Source organism: Prenolepis imparis, unplaced genomic scaffold (genome assembly GCF_030444845.1).
Source record: "Prenolepis imparis isolate NDT839.2.m4 unplaced genomic scaffold, iyPreImpa1.0 SCAF_120, whole genome shotgun sequence".
Lineage (NCBI taxonomy): Eukaryota > Metazoa > Arthropoda > Insecta > Hymenoptera > Formicidae > Prenolepis > Prenolepis imparis.
The window spans coordinates 83,412-104,020 of record NW_028141278.1 but is presented as its reverse complement, the minus strand read 5'-3'; the positions used below and the strand labels follow the sequence as shown (position 1 = coordinate 104,020).

Sequence of the window (20,609 nt, the reverse complement as noted above, 5' to 3'; positions counted from 1 at the left end):
AACATAGAAATATTTCCTGAACCTCGTAGTGAATATTCAGAGAGGACGAACCGCTCATAATCTCTCGCCGAAAGCAACAACGAACAGTGAGGACCGCCGCACGTTAGTTATTGCAGAAGCGAAACGACGTTCAGAATGTTTAAATTTTATAATGCCTAAAACACGCCGTGCAGGAAGAAAGAATCAACTACGGCGTATAACAGCACGACTACATCGCACTGAATCAACACGTGGTCTCTCTAATTTCATTGGAATCGACTATCACAACGACGCGGAATACGATAGATTGTTCGGCGACTCCGTGCCTTTTAGCATTAATAATAATAATAATAATCACGCGGACGTTAAATTACGGGAGTGGCCTACTCAATTGCACGCGATCGAAATCAAGAAATCCAAGGTGCCATTGAACGACATCCCGGACAACGATCCACGCCGTACAAGGTATCTGCAGAAAGGTCTGGCATCCTGTACACCCTCTACAACGCGGGTACCCCGGATCATCGCCATCCAGTCGTTGTCCATTCCTTGGAAATTAAATAAGGTAGGTGCTCAAGATATTTCTTTACAACACGAGCCTCCCTTCTGCCCGGGAACCCGCGAAATACAAGAATCTATTTCGGAAACTACGTCTACGCATTTTTTAAACCACTTAACAATAATAACTAATTAATTCTCTTGCAATTTTAGAAATATTAGCTTACCACGTGGTTTCCAGAATATTCTCTGCGCGTCTTAAATTTTCTCATCTCCCAAAAAGAGAAATCGTGCGAAACCTTTTTTTTTATCAAGGGTCAGTTTATGGCCCTCATAAAACTGCAGTAGGTATCCTACAGTCAACCCTTTGGAAAATTCTAAATCTTTCCAGAATATCTAGAAACTTCGTGAACGTGTTAGAACATTCAAATCGACCTCATGGCAACTATTTATTTTAACTAACATTAGTTTAAACAATTAACTCCTATGTGTCCAATAATACCGTCACACTTGGACATCCCCACCACTTTGCTCCTCCCCGAGGATGATTCCGAGGAAGAAACTATTGAAGAAACCCTAAATAACCTCCCGTATTGCCAACGGATAATCGGTTTTATTAATAAGGAAACAAGTGCCGCTCTCTGTACGGATTGCCGTATGCGTTTACCTATTGGCGTGCAATCTGAGTGGTTAACTTGCGCTAAGCATCTCCTCGTTATCGGCGACGTACCGACCGGAGTCGTTTGCTCAGTCTGCAATTTTTACCGACTGTCGAAAACACGTGACATCGACCACCCTTGTTATCATTGCCAACGAGCTTACCTTCTGTACCGCCGTGGTGAAGAACCCTACCGTATCGACTCGGATGGTAATACAATAATCACTATTTTCCACTCCGTCAACGATTCACTCGAACGATTCCGCGGATACATGGACTGATTCGTCAGTAATCGAATCTATACGAAACGCTCCCTTTCTCCCAAAACGCAACCGTGACCATAAAGGAAATACCTGTCGTCGTGGGTATCCCCGGAGTAATTCCGAAATACGACGTAGTCCGCCCCGCAGTTCGAGTTCGTAGGTCGCGATTTAAATTTCGTAAAATTTACGCCGCAACTGCACCCCCGGACGTAACAATTATCATACTCTTCCCGGGTATACATGGGACGCCATGTTAAAACATACAAATATTACGTTCGAATTGCTAACCGATATCGACATGGTTATGTTTATCGAACGTGGTATACGCGGCGGTCTAAGTCAATGTTCCAACAGATACGCTCATGCTAATAACAAGTACATGCAGTCGTACGATCCATCGAAACCATCATCATATCTCATGTATTTTGATGTAAATAATTTATACAGATGGGCAATGTGCCAACCATTGCCATATGCCGATTTTCGATGGGTCGACGACGTATCTAATTTCAACATCTCGTCAATAGCGCTCGATTCGCATACAGGCTATATCCTCGAAGTAGATTTAAAGTATCCACAACATCTTCACGACACGCACACTGACCTACCGTTTTGCCCGACACGTGACAAACCGCCCGGCAAGCGGGAAGATAAGCTTCTCGCAACGCTATATGATAAGAAGCGTTATGTCATACACTACCGCAACCTGCAGCAATGTATGCGACACGGCCTTCACGTTACAAAAATACATCGCGTATTACAATTCACTCAATCTCCATGGCTCCGAAATTATATCGAACTTAATACAAAATTTCGAACACACGCGAAAAATGATTTTGAAAAAAATTTACACAAATTAATGAATAATGCGGTATTTGGCAAGACGATGGAAAATGTGCGTAATCATGTCGATGTAAAACTCATCACACATTGGGATGGACGATACGGTGCAGAAGCAATGATTGCGAAACCAAATTTTCACAGTAGAAGCATTTTTTCTGAAAATCTAATCGCTGTCGAATTACGCAAACTCGAGGTAAAATTTTATAAATGTCACGTCCGGCTACTTAAATTTTTTCACTCTTATGCAAAATAATTCTAAGTTCTTATAACACCGTTCGAAATGCGCGCCAATGCCGGCCATGACATCTAACTCCGCCTAGTGCCTGAGCGCGGCGCTCCGCAGCACCTGGGAACTTCCCTACCACGGCAACTCCCTACTCTAGAGAGTTCCCCCACTCTCGGCCGCCGCAACCGAGCTGCCGAAAACCGAAGGACCTCAGAGCGAGCCCAGAGGAGCTCAGTTCTAATCGCGCCGTCAAGCAGAGCAGTCACCTTTAAGACTCTCTCCGAATTCTAAAATTCAAATTCTAACTCTAAGATTCTAATTCTAATTCTAAGACTCTAACTCTAAGATTCTAACTCTAAAATTTAACTTAGATACTTTGTATTACTCGTAGTGTTATACTAGAATAAAAGTGTTATATATATATATATTCTAAATTCATTCTAAATTAGTTCCAACCTCGTGTATCTCCAAGCCTATATTATTTCTACAACGCATCTCGAATTCTCTCGCCTGCACACGTCGAATAATCCATTCCTAACAAATTATTATTCTATAACATAGAAATATTTTCTGAACCTCGTAGTGATTATTCAGAGAGGACGAACCGCTCATAATCTCTCGCCGAAAGCAACAACAAACAGTGAGGACCGCCGCACGTTAATTATTGCAGAAGCGAAACGACGTTCAGAACGTTTAAATTTTACAATGCCTAAAACACGCGTCAAATAATCCATTCCTAACAAATTACTATTCTATAACATAGAAATATTTCCTGAACCTCGTAGTGATTATTCAGAGAGGACGAACCGCTCATAATCTCTCGCCGAAAGCAACAACGAACAGTGAGGACCGCCGCACGTTAGTTATTGCAGAAGCGAAACGACGTTCAGAATGTTTAAATTTTATAATGCCTAAAACACGCCGTGCAGGAAGAAAGAATCAACTACGGCGTATAACAGCACGACTACATCGCACTGAATCAACACGTGGTCTCTCTAATTTCATTGGAATCGACTATCATAACGACGCGGAATACGATAGATTGTTCGGCGACTCCGTGCCTTTTAGCATTAATAATAATAATAATAATCACGCGGACGTTAAATTACGGGAGTGGCCTACGCAATTGCACGCGATCGAAATCAAGAATTCCAAGGTGCCATTGAACGACATCCCGGACAACGATCCACGCCGTACAAGGTATCTGCAGAAAGGTCTGGCATCCTGTACACCCTCTACAACGCGGGTATCCCGGATCATCGCCATCCAGTCGTTGTCCATTCCTTGGAAATTAAATAAGGTAGGTGCTCAAGATATTTCTTTACAACACGAGCCTCCCTTCTGCCCAGGAACCCGCGACATACAAGAATCTATTTCGGAAACTACGTCTACGCATTTTTGAATCACTTAACAATAATAACTAATAAATTCTCTTGCAATTTTAGAAATATTAGCTTACCACGTGGTTTCCAGAATATTCTCTGCGCGTCTTAAATTTTCTCATCTCCCAAAAAGAGAAATCGTGCGAAACCTTTTTTTTTTATCAAGGGTCAGTTTATGGCCCTCATAAAACTGCAGTAGGTATCCTACAGTCAACCCTTTGGAAAATTCTAAATCTTTCCAGAATATCTAGAAACTTCGTGAACGTGTTAGAACATTCAAATCGACCTCATGGCAACTATTTATTTTAACTAACATTAGTTTAAACAATTAACTCCTATGTGTCCAATAATACCGTCACACTTGGACATCCCCACCACTTTGCTCCTCCCCGAGGATGATTCCGAGGAAGAAATTATTGAAGAAACCCTAAATAACCTCCCGTATTGCCAACGGATAATCGGTTTTATTAATAAGGAAACAAGTGCCGCTCTCTGTACGGATTGCCGTATGCGTTTACCTATTGGCGTGCAATCTGAGTGGTTAACTTGCGCTAAGCATCTCCTCGTTATCGGCGACGTACCGACCGGAGTCGTTTGCTCAGTCTGCAATTTTTACCGACTGTCGACAACACGTGACATCGACCACCCTTGTTATCATTGCCAACGAGCTTACCTTCTGTACCGCCGTGGTGAAGAACCCTACCGTATCGACTCGGATGGTAATACAGTAATCACTATTTTCCACTCCGTCAACGATTCACTCGAACGATTCCGCGGATACATGGACTGATTCGTCGGTAATCGAACCTATACGAAACGCTCCCTTTCTCCCAAAACGCAACCGTGACCATAAAGGAAATACCTGTCGTCGTGGGTATCCCCGGAGTAATTCCGAAATACGACGTAGTCCGCCCCGCAGTTCGAGTTCGTAGGTCGCGATTTAAATTTCGTAAAATTTACGCCGCAACTGCACCCCCGGACGTAACAAAACTGGTGACAGCGGTGGGATACTGAAATTTCCGAGCTATGGTCGGGACGCGCGGAAGACAGGGAGATAAGGAAGAATCGGTTGAAAAGGAATTCGCGGGAAAGGAATTAACTGAAGCACAGCTCGCGGATATACAAGCAAAATTAAAGCAAAAGGAAGTCGAAATTATCGAAGCTCAAAATCGTATTAGAACTAGGGAAGCTCTCGCGAAAACCAAAGAAATCAGCCTAAGAGAGGAGGCCGCACTCCTCGAAGAGCAACGGAAAAGAGCAGATAAACGAGAACGCGAAATCGAAACGCTCCGCGAAAATATGGAAAGGAATCCGGGAAAGAGCCAACCCCAGGGCACCATCCCTGAGGATATGAATTCCCTCAAAAACGATCTCCTCGCGGAAATCGAAATATTACGCAATGAGGTGAATCGGCTGCGGCGAGAGCCCAGTCCGTCTATCAGACTCTCGGGCCAACCTCTACTATCGCTCGACGACTCCGCCGGGCATTCCGAGTTACCTTCCGGACGACCCCAGTCCCCCAAGGTCTCCTTTCGCGAAGCGACCGAAACCGTGCCTACTTTCGACGGTTATAATATACCGTTAAGGCAATTTACACGGGCATGCCAACGCGCGAAAGAAATAATTCCCCCGACATCCGAACGCAACCTCACCAAACTCTTACTTAATAAGCTTAGCGGGCGTGCCTATAGCGCCGTCGAGGGGGAGCCCTGCGAAAGCATCACACAACTGATCGACCTATTAAATAACGCATTCGGGCCCGCGAAAACGATCGATCAATACAGGGGAGAACTTAGTATCGTATACTTAAAACCCCAAGAGCACATGTTAGATTACATCAGCCGCGTCAAAGATCTACGATCCGCGATTTTAGACGCCGAACGCCGCGCAATGGGACGCATAGATAATGAGACAGCCCTAAGAATCGACGAACTCACGGCACGATCCTTCTGCGAAGGACTCCCTCTGCAGTACAGATTGCAGATGGATAGACGATTATACTCCGTCCCGTCTGAGGCGTTCGCGAGAGCGAAAGAACTCGCAAAACGGGAAGAAATAGACCGCGATCGATATAAAACACGTGACCGCCGCGAACCCGAACCACCGCGAAACGAACATACGCGTCGAGGATACGCTAATACGCCTCCGCGCAACGAAAATTATTTTCGGGAACGCTATCCGAACAATACGCGTAACGATCCGGTGAGATTCTCCGACGAACGCCCAACATATGGCGATAGACGCCAAAATTACAATAATACTAACACAACCACTAATGCGCCTACTCGTTACAACGACCGTCGCAATAAATGGTGCCGCTATTGCAAAAACAACGGGCACGAGATAGAAGAATGCAGAAAACGTGAATATAATAATAACGTGCAAAAAAATGAGTCGGGAAACGCACCGAGCCCCGCGGGAAGGTCGGGTACACCTCACCAAGGGGCCTCTTCTCAAACGAACCGCCCGATAAGAGCGATAAGCACGGAACACGATTCGGAAACACGCGAATCGCAATGTTAACTCCGAACGATTTTTCACATGCGCCCGCGGTCACCATAGCCGCAGGTGGATTATCGACCGAGACATGCTTTATGATAGACACAGGTGCAGCGCCTAATCTTGTTAAACAAGGACAAATACTCCCCAACAACGACATTGATAAAAGTTCGACGATCTTCCTTAGCGGAATCACGAACGATAAAATCAAAACGCTCGGGACTATTAGCATAAAATACCTCGGTCACCAAATCAAACTCCACGTCGTCACCGACGATTTTCCAATCTCGCAAGACGGAATCTTAGGTTCCGAATTCTTACAAGACGCGTCTAAAATAGACTACGTCAAACGCTGCATCATTTGGCAAGGGGCCTCAATCCCTTTCAACGCCGAACAAACATTCACGATCCCAGCAAGATCGCGAACTACACTACCGCTCCGTGTTAGCGATACCAACGTTAGCGTAGGGTATATATCACGGATCCACGTAAACGATGACATCTACTTAGGAGACGCCATCGTCACCAACCGCAACGGCATAGCCTACATAAAAGTCGTCAATACAAGCGATAAGGATCTCAAGTTCAACTTACCTAGAATAAGTCTTCAAGAGATAGAAAAACTCTCCACATCCTATCCTCGAGACCATGAGGGCTCACCGCCCCCTTCTAAGAGTCGTAAAAGCACTCTCTCCAAATCTCATCCCTCGACCAAGAGTCATAAAACCTCCGAAGCCGCTCTCCCAACCTTAGGGCATGAGGAGACCTTCGCTAAGAAAACACAGTACGTCGCAACACTAAGTAAACAAAACACATCCCGTCCCGACGAGATTAAGACACTACTGCGACTCGATCATCTAAACACGGAAGAAACGAAACACGTACATAACCTAATACACACTTACAATGATCTGTTTCGCCTTCCTACCGACAAACTACACTCTACTAACGTCACCACACACACCATCCCAACGACCGACGAACTTCCGGTACACACAAAACAATACAGATACCCGCCGATGCACAAGGAGGAGATTAACAAACAAGTGCAAGAACTCATTGAGAATGATGTAATCCAACCATCTATGTCACCATATAACTCCCCCTTGTGGATCGTGCCCAAAAAACCGGACTCACAAGGTAACAAGCGTTGGCGAATGGTAATAGATTACCGAGCACTGAACGAAAAAACAGTCGGGGACGCTTACCCCTTACCAAACATAGTAGAGATCCTCGATCAGCTGGGGAGCGCGAAATACTTTAGTGTGTTTGACTTGGCATCGGGTTTTCACCAGATAAAGATGAACGAATCCCACACACATAAAACCGCGTTTTCCACTCCGTATGGGCATTATGAATTTAAACGAATGCCATTCGGGCTCAAAAATGCCCCCGCGACCTTCCAAAGGCTCATGGACCAGGTACTGTCGGGACTTCAAGGTGCCGAACTCTTCGTGTATCTCGACGATATAGTATTGTATTCCAGTTCGTTGCGAGAACACGAAATCAAATTCCACAAACTAGCGGAACGACTCAGAAGGGCAGGACTGCGCCTCCAGCCCGACAAATGCGAATTCCTCCGCAAAGAAGTCACATACCTGGGCCATGTAATAAGTGAAGCCGGAGTGAAACCCGATCCCAAGAAAATAACAGCGGTCGAAGATTTCCCTAGACCCAAACACGCGAAAAACATAAAACAATTCTTAGGACTCGCGGGCTACTATCGAAGGTTTATACCTAACTTCTCCAAGATAGCACAACCTCTCACGAATCTGCTAAAGAAAGAGGAATCATTCGTCTGGAAAGAGGAACAAGAGTCGGCTTTCACGCAGCTCCGCAATGCGCTTTGTAACGAACCGATTTTGCAATACCCAGACTTCACTAAACCGTTCATTGTAACTACCGACGCATCCGGATATGCGGTTGGAGGAATACTTAGCCAGGGCACTATAGGGAAGGATCTTCCTATAGCCTACACATCGAGACTATTGAATAAAGCAGAAATAAACTACTCTACCATTGAGAAAGAACTGTTAGCAATAGTATATAGTGTAAATTATTTCAGACCATACCTATATGGCCGACAATTCCAGTTAGTAACCGATCATAAGCCTTTAGTATGGCTACACTCAGTAAAGGACCCATCATCGCGTTTAGTCCGATGGCGTCTAAAATTACTAGAGTACGAATATAAAGTAGAATACAAAGCAGGTAAAATAAATGCTAACGCCGACGCGTTATCTAGAAACCCTGTTATCGAACAAATTCTCCCGCTTGTAAACACATCCGACTCCGACGAATCACTATTTTCGACTAATCAACATAAGAAAACACAAGCCCCAACAAATGTCGATTCTCCCATACCAACAAATGTAAATTCATTAACAAGAAATAACGTTGATGGTACCGCAGAAAATGAATCCGACAAAGAAATCGAGACTGACGATAGCTCCAGTTCAGACGAAGAGAATCAAATCTTCGATAACCCTAGAACCCCCTTTGAATTACGAGAACCGAACGCGAGATTCAAAATAATAACTATTCCAGATAACTTTATAACCAGAAAAGACAATCTTGTTATATTTGCTACGCAACAAGGCGTACCGCTGGGACGAGGAGCTCAAATGTTGCATGATAATAACATACTACCCGTAATTAAAGACGCCACGTTGGGCAGAGCAAAAGTTAATTGCAACGGTAACAGACACTTAATATCATTTATCGCTAAAGAAAGAGTCTCAGCCGCCACTGAAATAGAAATTATCAAAGAAACGCTACGCTCACTAAAGGACGTAGTTACAGAATTGGACCTACAGTCAATCTCGATATGTCAAGACAATGTAGATAGCATTACCTGGAATATCATATATTCATTGCTGCAGCGTACATTAAGCGACACTAATCTTAAGATATTCGTATGCGCAAACAAGATCGAAATTCCACTCCCTGCAGATAGAGGAAGAATTATAAAAGATAACCACAGCTCAGCGATAGGAGGCCATAAAGGAGTAACCAAAACGTATAACCGACTAAAAGAACGATACTCCTGGCCAAAGATGAAGGAAGACGTCTGTGAATATATTCGTAAATGTAAAGATTGTCAACTGAAAAAATTAGTAAGAGTAAAAACTAAACAACCAATGGTGCTTACAGATACGCCAGGCACAGCATTTGATAAAATCTCAATGGATATAATGGGACCTCTTCCTACAACTTCTTTAGGAAATACATACATTCTTACCATACAGGACCTTTTAACTAAGTATTCACTAGCCATTCCATTGAAGCACGCATCCGCAACCGACGTAGCCGATGCACTCACTAACGAATTCATATGTATATACGGCGCTCCTATAGCTTGGTTAACTGACCAAGGGTCACATTTCCTTAATTCTCTGTTGCGCAATATAGCACGTAAGTTTAGAATTAAGCAATATAAAACTACAGCTTATAGACCGCAATCGAATGGTTCGATTGAAAGATCCCACCATGTACTATGGGAATACCTTAAACAATATGTTAATAAAAACCGCGAATGGGATCAATTTTTGAAGTTAGCTACGTTCTCATATAACACTAGTGTACACGAAGGCACGCGATACACTCCGCACGAACTTATATTCGGCAAAATAGCGCGTGTCCCCTCCAACGATCCGCCACTAGAGAATGAAGAAAACGAAACATACTCGCATTATCTTCGAGAATTGTTCTCTAGAATCCGCGACGTACAAGATAACGCGCGCGAAAATTTAATAGAAGCTAAGATTAGATCTAAGAAATATTACGATAGGAAACTAAATGTAAAGGAATTTAAGGTAGGAGATAACGTATACCTATTAAAAGAACCCAAAAAGGGGAAACTATCCGACCAATATACAGGCCCCTATAAAATTATACAAATCCTAAAAAACCATAATGTTAAGTTAGCTATAAGTAATAATAGGTTTAGAATTGTACATATGGATAAGCTAAAACCCTCGCCACATCAAGCCCCTACCCCGGAATACCCCCACTCCGAAGATGACTATATCTCGGACACCCCGACGGAGGACGGGCCAGTAACCAGCCAACCACGACAGAATGAAGACCTACGCAAGCATACTAACTGCAATCGCACTGTTAGCCCTAACCTCTAATGGGCTAATAGGGTACGACTGCGGAGGCCGCGGTTTAAATATCACTACGCTCTCACTATTGGACATAGAAGAATGCAAAGTCGACGACATCGAGCCAAAGAAGGAAGAGGTCTACGTACAATTGCTACAGTTGAGCGAATTCGAGCACACATCAGGAATCCAGTGCAAAATTGAAGTCGACCGAACTGTCTATTACTGTGGGATGCACTCACACATATCTGCCGTACATAACGGCAGACGCGAGTACATTCACGAAACATCGGCCGATACTTGTAGAAAACTGCACGAAACGGGAACCATCTCCTTAGGATTAAACGGACATCTCTCCGACATTAAACCAAACGCTACCAATCTGCGCGCAGTAACATTCGCAGGTTCCGTAAAAACCGACGGAGGATGTAGCGGGACTCAATACAGCGATCCGTACGGCACCTGGGATAACGCAATCGTCCAAGCCTCAATACGGATCACTACCCGGAAGCTGGAGTTACCCGTTAAACACAACACTAACGAGGTAATACTCCCCTCAGGTGTTCGCTGCCCCGTGACAACAGGAGAATGCAACGACGCAGACGGAGCCTCCACATACTGGTCGGTGTTACCTGCCGACAATTGCCATTTCGGCCGATACGTTGTCCTATACGAAGGATTGGCACATCGCTTATCACCGAAATCATCGCATAAGGACTCCCCAACGGTCTACACGGTAACGACACAAGATACCACGTTCGCGCTGGCACGCACAACCGAGACAAACATCTGTGGATATAAACTCCTGCGAACTGAGCACCCCAAGCTCTGCGTCCTCGAAACGCAGCCAGGACGCGTGTTCAAAGGTCGTTCAAAAATCAAAATCGACAATCTTGATATTTTCTCGTACGTAAACTCCAAGTTTATTTACGTAGAAAAACACCTCAGAACACAGCTATCACAACTATACAGAGACATAATGGAACAGAAATGCGCCCTAGAGAGACAAATCCTGCTCAACGCTCTCTCCCTTGCAAGCATTGCACCAGACGAGATGGCGCACAGAATTATGAAATCACCAGGGTACACCGCCATTACAGCTGGCGAGGTTATCCACCTCATCAAATGCGTACCTGTGGAATGCCGAGTACGACCCGTCGACAATTGCTACAACGAGCTTCCCGTCACCCACCAGAATAAATCCCTTTTCCTATTACCCAGATCAAAAATACTCACAAAATCTGGAACACTCAAGGACTGCAACGAACTCTTACCAGCGATGTACCAAGTGCACAACATATGGTACCGACTGACACCGAAACCAGTGGAGTCAATCGCACCTCCGACAATCCAGCCGTTGACCAAGCCGTCATGGAGATACATAAGCCCTGACTCGCTCGCCTCCAGCGGCATTTACACCAGCGAAGACCTGGATCGTCTGCGCGACCACATCATGTTCCCGATGGAAAAACCCTCAATGCTCAACACGATCGCCAGGGGAGCAATGGGACACGAAGTCCCCACAGGAAGTCTATCCATGCTAAACCTGCTAGACGAGAAAACACTCGACAAGCTAGCAGAAAACACGGGAGCACGCTTATGGAAAGGTTTCATAAGCTTCGGATCCGCCAGCGCCGGAGTGCTGGGCATCTTTGTCGTCGCACGACTTGCCAAATTAATAATAGACACACTGATCCATGGCTACGCGCTTCACTCCGTTTACGGATGGAGCCTACACCTCCTGGGAGCCGTATGGACATCAGTCACGAACATATTATTACACATGGGAAGACCGGCCGACGGAGGACAAAATAACAAAAGGAAGCAACCACCACTGGGACCACTACCCGTACAGGAAGAATCAACACCCCTAGCCCCCCCCTCACAAGAAGAAGACTCCCCACCAATACAAAAAGTGAAAAGTGAAGCGCATGTAAATTATAAAGAATTGCGCAACCTCCTCAACGAAGAGGTATAGACTCGTTCACCACTAAGAAATAAGAAAGTGTTAACCTTAACATTAAGCATAAATAAAATTATACCCACTATGATATAGAACTGAAAAAGTTAGACATGGTCCAACTTTTTCTTCTAAGGGGGGAGAGTACTCTGCGTTGATACCACTGCTTTTCACTCTTATGCAAAATAATTCTAAGTTCTTATAACACCGTTCGAAATGCGCGCCAATGCCGGCCATGACATCTAACTCCGCCTAGTGCCTGAGCGCGGCGCTCCGCAGCACCTGGGAACTTCCCTACCACGGCAACTCCCTACTCTAGAGAGTTCCCCCACTCTCGGCCGCCGCAACCGAGCTGCCGAAAACCGAAGGACCTCAGAGCGAGCCCAGAGGAGCTCAGTTCTAATCGCGCCGTCAAGCAGAGCAGTCACCTTTAAGACTCTCTCCGAATTCTAAAATTCAAATTCTAACTCTAAGATTCTAATTCTAATTCTAAGACTCTAACTCTAAGATTCTAACTCTAAAATTTAACTTAGATTAACTTTGTATTACTCGTAGTGTTATACTAGAATAAAAGTGTTATATATATATATATTCTAAATTCATTCTAAATTAGTTCCAACCTCGTGTATCTCCAAGCCTATATTATTTCTACAACGCATCTCGAATTCTCTCGCCTGCACACGTCGAATAATCCATTCCTAACAAATTATTATTCTATAACATAGAAATATTTTCTGAACCTCGTAGTGATTATTCAGAGAGGACGAACCGCTCATAATCTCTCGCCGAAAGCAACAACAAACAGTGAGGACCGCCGCACGTTAATTATTGCAGAAGCGAAACGACGTTCAGAACGTTTAAATTTTACAATGCCTAAAACACGCGTCAAATAATCCATTCCTAACAAATTACTATTCTATAACATAGAAATATTTCCTGAACCTCGTAGTGATTATTCAGAGAGGACGAACCGCTCATAATCTCTCGCCGAAAGCAACAACGAACAGTGAGGACCGCCGCACGTTAGTTATTGCAGAAGCGAAACGACGTTCAGAATGTTTGAATTTTATAATGCCTAAAACACGCCGTGCAGGAAGAAAGAATCAACTACGGCGTATAACAGCACGACTACATCGCACTGAATCAACACGTGGTCTCTCTAATTTCATTGGAATCGACTATCATAACGACGCGGAATACGATAGATTGTTCGGCGACTCCGTGCCTTTTAGCATTAATAATAATAATAATAATCACGCGGACGTTAAATTACGGGAGTGGCCTACGCAATTGCACGCGATTGAAATCAAGAATTCCAAGGTGCCATTGAACGACATCCCGGACAACGATCCACGCCGTACAAGGTATCTGCAGAAAGGTCTGGCATCCTGTACACCCTCTACAACGCGGGTATCCCGGATCATCGCCATCCAGTCGTTGTCCATTCCTTGGAAATTAAATAAGGTAGGTGCTCAAGATATTTCTTTACAACACGAGCCTCCCTTCTGCCCAGGAACCCGCGACATACAAGAATCTATTTCGGAAACTACGTCTACGCATTTTTGAATCACTTAACAATAATAACTAATAAATTCTCTTGCAATTTTAGAAATATTAGCTTACCACGTGGTTTCCAGAATATTCTCTGCGCGTCTTAAATTTTCTCATCTCCCAAAAAGAGAAATCGTGCGAAACCTTTTTTTTTTATCAAGGGTCAGTTTATGGCCCTCATAAAACTGCAGTAGGTATCCTACAGTCAACCCTTTGGAAAATTCTAAATCTTTCCAGAATATCTAGAAACTTCGTGAACGTGTTAGAACATTCAAATCGACCTCATGGCAACTATTTATTTTAACTAACATTAGTTTAAACAATTAACTCCTATGTGTCCAATAATACCGTCACACTTGGACATCCCCACCACTTTGCTCCTCCCCGAGGATGATTCCGAGGAAGAAATTATTGAAGAAACCCTAAATAACCTCCCGTATTGCCAACGGATAATCGGTTTTATTAATAAGGAAACAAGTGCCGCTCTCTGTACGGATTGCCGTATGCGTTTACCTATTGGCGTGCAATCTGAGTGGTTAACTTGCGCTAAGCATCTCCTCGTTATCGGCGACGTACCGACCGGAGTCGTTTGCTCAGTCTGCAATTTTTACCGACTGTCGACAACACGTGACATCGACCACCCTTGTTATCATTGCCAACGAGCTTACCTTCTGTACCGCCGTGGTGAAGAACCCTACCGTATCGACTCGGATGGTAATACAGTAATCACTATTTTCCACTCCGTCAACGATTCACTCGAACGATTCCGCGGATACATGGACTGATTCGTCGGTAATCGAACCTATACGAAACGCTCCCTTTCTCCCAAAACGCAACCGTGACCATAAAGGAAATACCTGTCGTCGTGGGTATCCCCGGAGTAATTCCGAAATACGACGTAGTCCGCCCCGCAGTTCGAGTTCGTAGGTCGCGATTTAAATTTCGTAAAATTTACGCCGCAACTGCACCCCCGGACGTAACATAAACCAATCTATGTCGGCATGTGCGTACTCGACATCTCCAAAACGTGTTTATACGAATTTCATCACGAGTACATGTCACCGCTGTATCGTGACAGATGTCGGGTAATGTACACCGATACAGACAGCCTAATATATCACATTGAATGCGAAGATGTATATGAGAATATGAAGCGCGACGTGAGCAAATTTGATACGAGCGATTACGCTGTGGACAATGCGTACGGTACACTGCTCGTGAATGAAAAGGTACCCGGTCTAATGAAAGATGAAAACAACGGCGCGATAATGACCGAATTTGTAGGGCTTAGAGAAAAAATGTATGCCTTGCGAGTGGATGGCAAGAAAGATACCAAAAAAGTAAAAGGTGTCAAGAGTAACGTCGTCGCGAGAACGATAACGTTTGACGATTATACACGGTGTTTGAATGATGATATTGAAATGACACGTAGTCAGTCTTGTATAAGATCGAAATTGCACGAAGTATACACCATTCGCGAGACAAAAATTGCTCTAAGTCCGTACGACGACAAGCGGTATATCATACCTGAAACCACTGATACATTACCATGGGGATATTATACATATTATATACATATAATATACAGTTTTTACATATTTTACAAAATATACATGTTTACAACAAATATATATCTATTATTTACAATAGTATTTTATAATGTCCCCACGGCAATGTATCAGTGGTTTCAGGTATGATATACCGCTTGTCGTCGTACGGACTTAGAGCAATTTTTGTCTCGCGAATGGTGTATACTTCGTGCAATTTCGATCTTATACAAGACTGACTACGTGTCATTTCAATATCATCATTCAAACACCGTGTATAATCGTCAAACGTTATCGTTCTCGCGACGACGTTACTCTTGACACCTTTTACTTTTTTGGTATCTTTCTTGCCATCCACTCGCAAGGCATACATTTTTTCTCTAAGCCCTACAAATTCGGTCATTATCGCGCCGTTGTTTTCATCTTTCATTAGACCGGGTACCTTTTCATTCACGAGCAGTGTACCGTACGCATTGTCCACAGCGTAATCGCTCGTATCAAATTTGCTCACGTCGCGCTTCATATTCTCATATACATCTTCGCATTCAATGTGATATATTAGGCTGTCTGTATCGGTGTACATTACCCGGCATCTGTCACGATACAGCGGTGACATGTACTCGTGATGAAATTCGTATAAACACGTTTTGGAGATGTCGAGTACGCACATGCCGACATAGATTGGTTTATAAAATTTTACCTCGAGTTTGCGTAATTCGACAGCGATTAGATTTTCAGAAAAAATGCTTCTACTGTGAAAATTTGGTTTCGCAATCATTGCTTCTGCACCGTATCGTCCATCCCAATGTGTGATGAGTTTTACATCGACATGATTACGCACATTTTCCATCGTCTTGCCAAATACCGCATTATTCATTAATTTGTATAAATTTTTTTCAAAATCATTTTTCGCGTGTGTTCGAAATTTTGTATTAAGTTCGATATAATTTCGGAGCCATGGAGATTGAGTGAATTGTAATACGCGATGTATTTTTGTAACGTGAAGGCCGTGTCGCATACATTGCTGCAGGTTGCGGTAGTGTATGACATAACGCTTCTTATCATATAGCGTTGCGAGAAGCTTATCTTCCCGCTTGCCGGGCGGTTTGTCACGTGTCGGGCAAAACGGTAGGTCAGTGTGCGTGTCGTGAAGATGTTGTGGATACTTTAAATCTACTTCGAGGATATAGCCTGTATGCGAATCGAGCGCTATTGACGAGATGTTGAAATTAGATACGTCGTCGACCCATCGAAAATCGGCATATGGCAATGGTTGGCACATTGCCCATCTGTATAAATTATTTACATCAAAATACATGAGATATGATGATGGTTTCGATGGATCGTACGACTGCATGTACTTGTTATTAGCATGAGCGTATCTGTTGGAACATTGACTTAGACCGCCGCGTATACCACGTTCGATAAACATAACCATGTCGATATCGGTTAGCAATTCGAACGTAATATTTGTATGTTTTAACATGGCGTCCCATGTATACCCGGGAAGAGTATGATAATACGCGGGATCGAGTCCATAGCTTTTGATACAACTATCGCGAAAATTTTCAAAAATATCTGCTAATAACAAGACATCAATTTTTAAATATAAGTCGCTATATTCGCCTAGCGTTCGAAGGGAGAATCGGTTCCAGACGTTCTCGGCGTGCGCGTAATCGCTCTCGGATACTGTGTCACCGGTCAAGGAACTGTAGAATGATTCGCGCGGCGGTAAACACGTATCTTGCAACTTGTCGACACAGTCTATATACTACGTCTATATCGTACGGAAAGACGCCCTTTCGTGTTAATAGATTGAAATTTTCAATCGGTAAATTTTGAAATTCCGAATGTACAATTTTGAGTTTATCTTTATCCAAAAAAGATGTCAATTTATCGAGACTTGTCGTGAGAGATTTATATGAATCGATGAATCGTAATTTTATGCAAGCTTTCCAATCTTTGTCATCGTTGGTACTATTGACAGTTTTTGTGAATGATATATATTTTTCTTTAGTTATCGGAAGTAATTCAATGCTCCCTTCAAACGCTGTAGCTATATCCTCGATAATGAAATGTGCGTCATAACTTGATAAATTGTGAAAAACTATCGGAATACAAAAAGATTCTTTATAATTTAGATTGCAATTTGAGTGCGCGGGACCTCTGTATCGTCCGGTCAGATGGCAATGATCGCGTACGCGTGTATCATCTTGCGCAAACGATTTTTCGCAAATGTGACAATGCGTTGCGCTGTGAAACTTTTCCCACTCGTCAGATGTTAAATTTACCATAGGAACATTTGTGGTTAAAATAGTCTTTACGCGTTGCGCCAAATTTTGTAGTTGTTCGGCAAACCATGAAACGCAATCGGTGCTGCGACGAGAATTGTACGCGGATAACGAATTGTTGTACGAGCAGTGTACATAGTATCCGATACTAAATACTTGATGATGTTGAAAGTTTTTTTCTTCTTCCGTCTTTGCCAAAACGCATTCCAAGTCGGTGTACACCACAAATGGAAGCCGCTCTTTCCTGGTGTAGTTGGTGAAGCTGAGCCACTTGTCTTTTTCGCTCGGTAACCGGATAGCGCAGTCGTTCATCTCTCCGCAGTCTACCGTATGTGATTGCAGTTTGTCTTCAGATCCGAAATAATGCATACATCTGTAAAAATTACAATTATAAACAATTTTATTTTATATACATATATAATTTACAATAAATATACATATATAATTTGCAATAAATATACATACCGATCGCAGATATATGTCTTGTGACCATGTTTGCTCAATTGTGAGCTGACAAGTCGGGAGAGATTCTTGATGCATGTGAAATGTCCAATGTTGTTGCTGTCTTTCACGTACAGCAAGTTGACGTGTTTCTCTCTCTTTTGCTCCGAGAGACGCATCGGGATGATGCCGTTCTCAATACAGTAAACGTTGATGGTGATGTTGTTAGCAAGTTCAAACTTTTTAATTTGGTTTAATGTTATCGGAAACTCAATGTCTTGGAGATTGAGTACTGTATAATGAGGATATGAAGATTCTAGTTGCACATTTCTTTCGGCGGGATACAGTGCAGCGACCACCGCCCACGCAAAACATGCATTGTCTTTTGATTGCACATTCACCACCGCTCTTTTCATCATTATTTCTCGCGGTAATTTAATGTGGCATCCCGCACGCATTGGATTGTATTTGTTTACATTTATAGTCAAATTGTTTATTCGCGACAATGCCCAACCACTATCACGTTCTTGAAACTCTTCGAGAGATGCCAATGTGGGCTCGATAATGCGATGTTCGTACCACTCGCATAGGTTGGACGTGTGAAAGATTTCATAGTTTTTAGTATTAATTGATTTATTGGCGCGCTTATCACCCGACACGAACTCACCATTAAACACAGTGTTCACTTTCACATTAAAATGTTTTTGCATAACTTGTTGCATGTGTCTGATCACAATGTCTTTGGCATCTTCGAGAAATTGACGAGGTTCGATGTGATTATAGTTTATTACCGCACCAGTCAATATGCGACTTTCAAACGCTGTATCAATCTCACGCCAAAATAATCTGTTTTCTTGCGTACTGCACCTGTGTGTATGAAACGTCGGCGTACCAAATTTGTCAACCCTTCTAGGCGAGCAATTTGGGCGACAAGTGATTGTTGAACTCCAATCGCTAATCGTGGGCGTTTGATTCGGCTTTGTTCTTGCAATGATTCGATGTATTGGTCACATTGCTGCTCCCACACAATGTATTCCTCCACCGAATTCACCCTTGCTGATTGCTCCAACAAACTTGCTTCCAATTGTGCCATATTTCTTTACTCGAGATGCACTTCTTGAACCTCTGACAAAGATATCCTTACCAGCATTTTTATTTGATCACTGACACTTGAAAAACTCGAGTATATTGCGATTTTGTCACGTGTGGCTCATCGGCCTTGAAATTGATACATTTTTTACATCTAATAGTTCATCTGAAGATGATATCATAACAGCTGTACATTGGCGCTTGAAAATTGCAATTTTGCAAATCGGTGTGATTTTGTCACGTACATTTTGAAAACTTGGGGGTGACAGCAGCCGTGCATCGGCGCTTGAAATTTTGGATATGTTGCATTTTTTCGATGATTTCATTGAGGATGATATCATAGCAGCCGTACATCGGCGCTTGAAATTGTGAATATGTTGCATTTTTTACGTCTAATCATCTGAGGATGATATATGTCATAGCAGCCGTACAGCGGAGCTTGAAATTTTATATATGTTGCATTTTTACGATGATTTCATTGAGGATGATATCATAGCACCTGTACATTGGCGCTTTGATACATTTTGCTAATCAGCTGATTTTGTCACGTAGGTTTTGAACACCTGGGGATGACAGCAGCCGTGCATCGGCGCTTTGATTGGTTGAAAATATTATCGCGTCAGCAATAATTACAGTTGCAACGCAACAATGTAAAATTGTAATAATAATTATTTAGTATTGCGTTGATTACTTGAATGAAGGGTTCTTTTAAGCAGCATGAATTATTACACTCTGAGAATTCAGGAGAGCGATGTTTTGTGCAAGAAGAAATGTGATATGTAAGTTTTAATACTTTTTTTTGTTAAATAATGATTTTTAAATAACCTCAAATTTATAGCGCTCATCGTGCGGTTCGTATTCTTGGAAGAAGATATGCTCTAACATCAACATCGTACAAATATTTGGAAATTGGAATCAGCGTTGGAAATATATCTTCTGTGGAATTAGCTCTCGGAGATAATCGAGGCAATCAAATAGTATTGTCTATTGAAACGTGGAAATTGCTAATGCAGAAGCGAGCAGACATTGAGCGGTTAACTGAAACTCCACTATGGATTCGAGATCTGACACTCGAAGTGGTTAATATGCATACTTCAAAAATTATAAAGATTACATTATCAGATAATACTTTGTACATGAAACCATCAACTTTATTACATTTATTCGATTTTGAAAAATGTGTTGATCATATGTATTTCTGGTTGTGTGAAAATACGCATATTGTTACTGAAAAGTTTAAACAATTTGTAAATGTTTTACAAAGTGATAATATCTG

At 42.9% G+C, this 20,609-nt stretch overlaps 1 pseudogene; it reads right to left on the bottom strand.

Annotated features, from left to right (window-relative positions):
* Window positions 1–12,438: 12,438 nt before the first annotated feature.
* Window positions 12,439–19,337, bottom strand: LOC145947683 (uncharacterized; annotated as a pseudogene).
* Window positions 19,338–20,609: the final 1,272 nt, after the last annotated feature.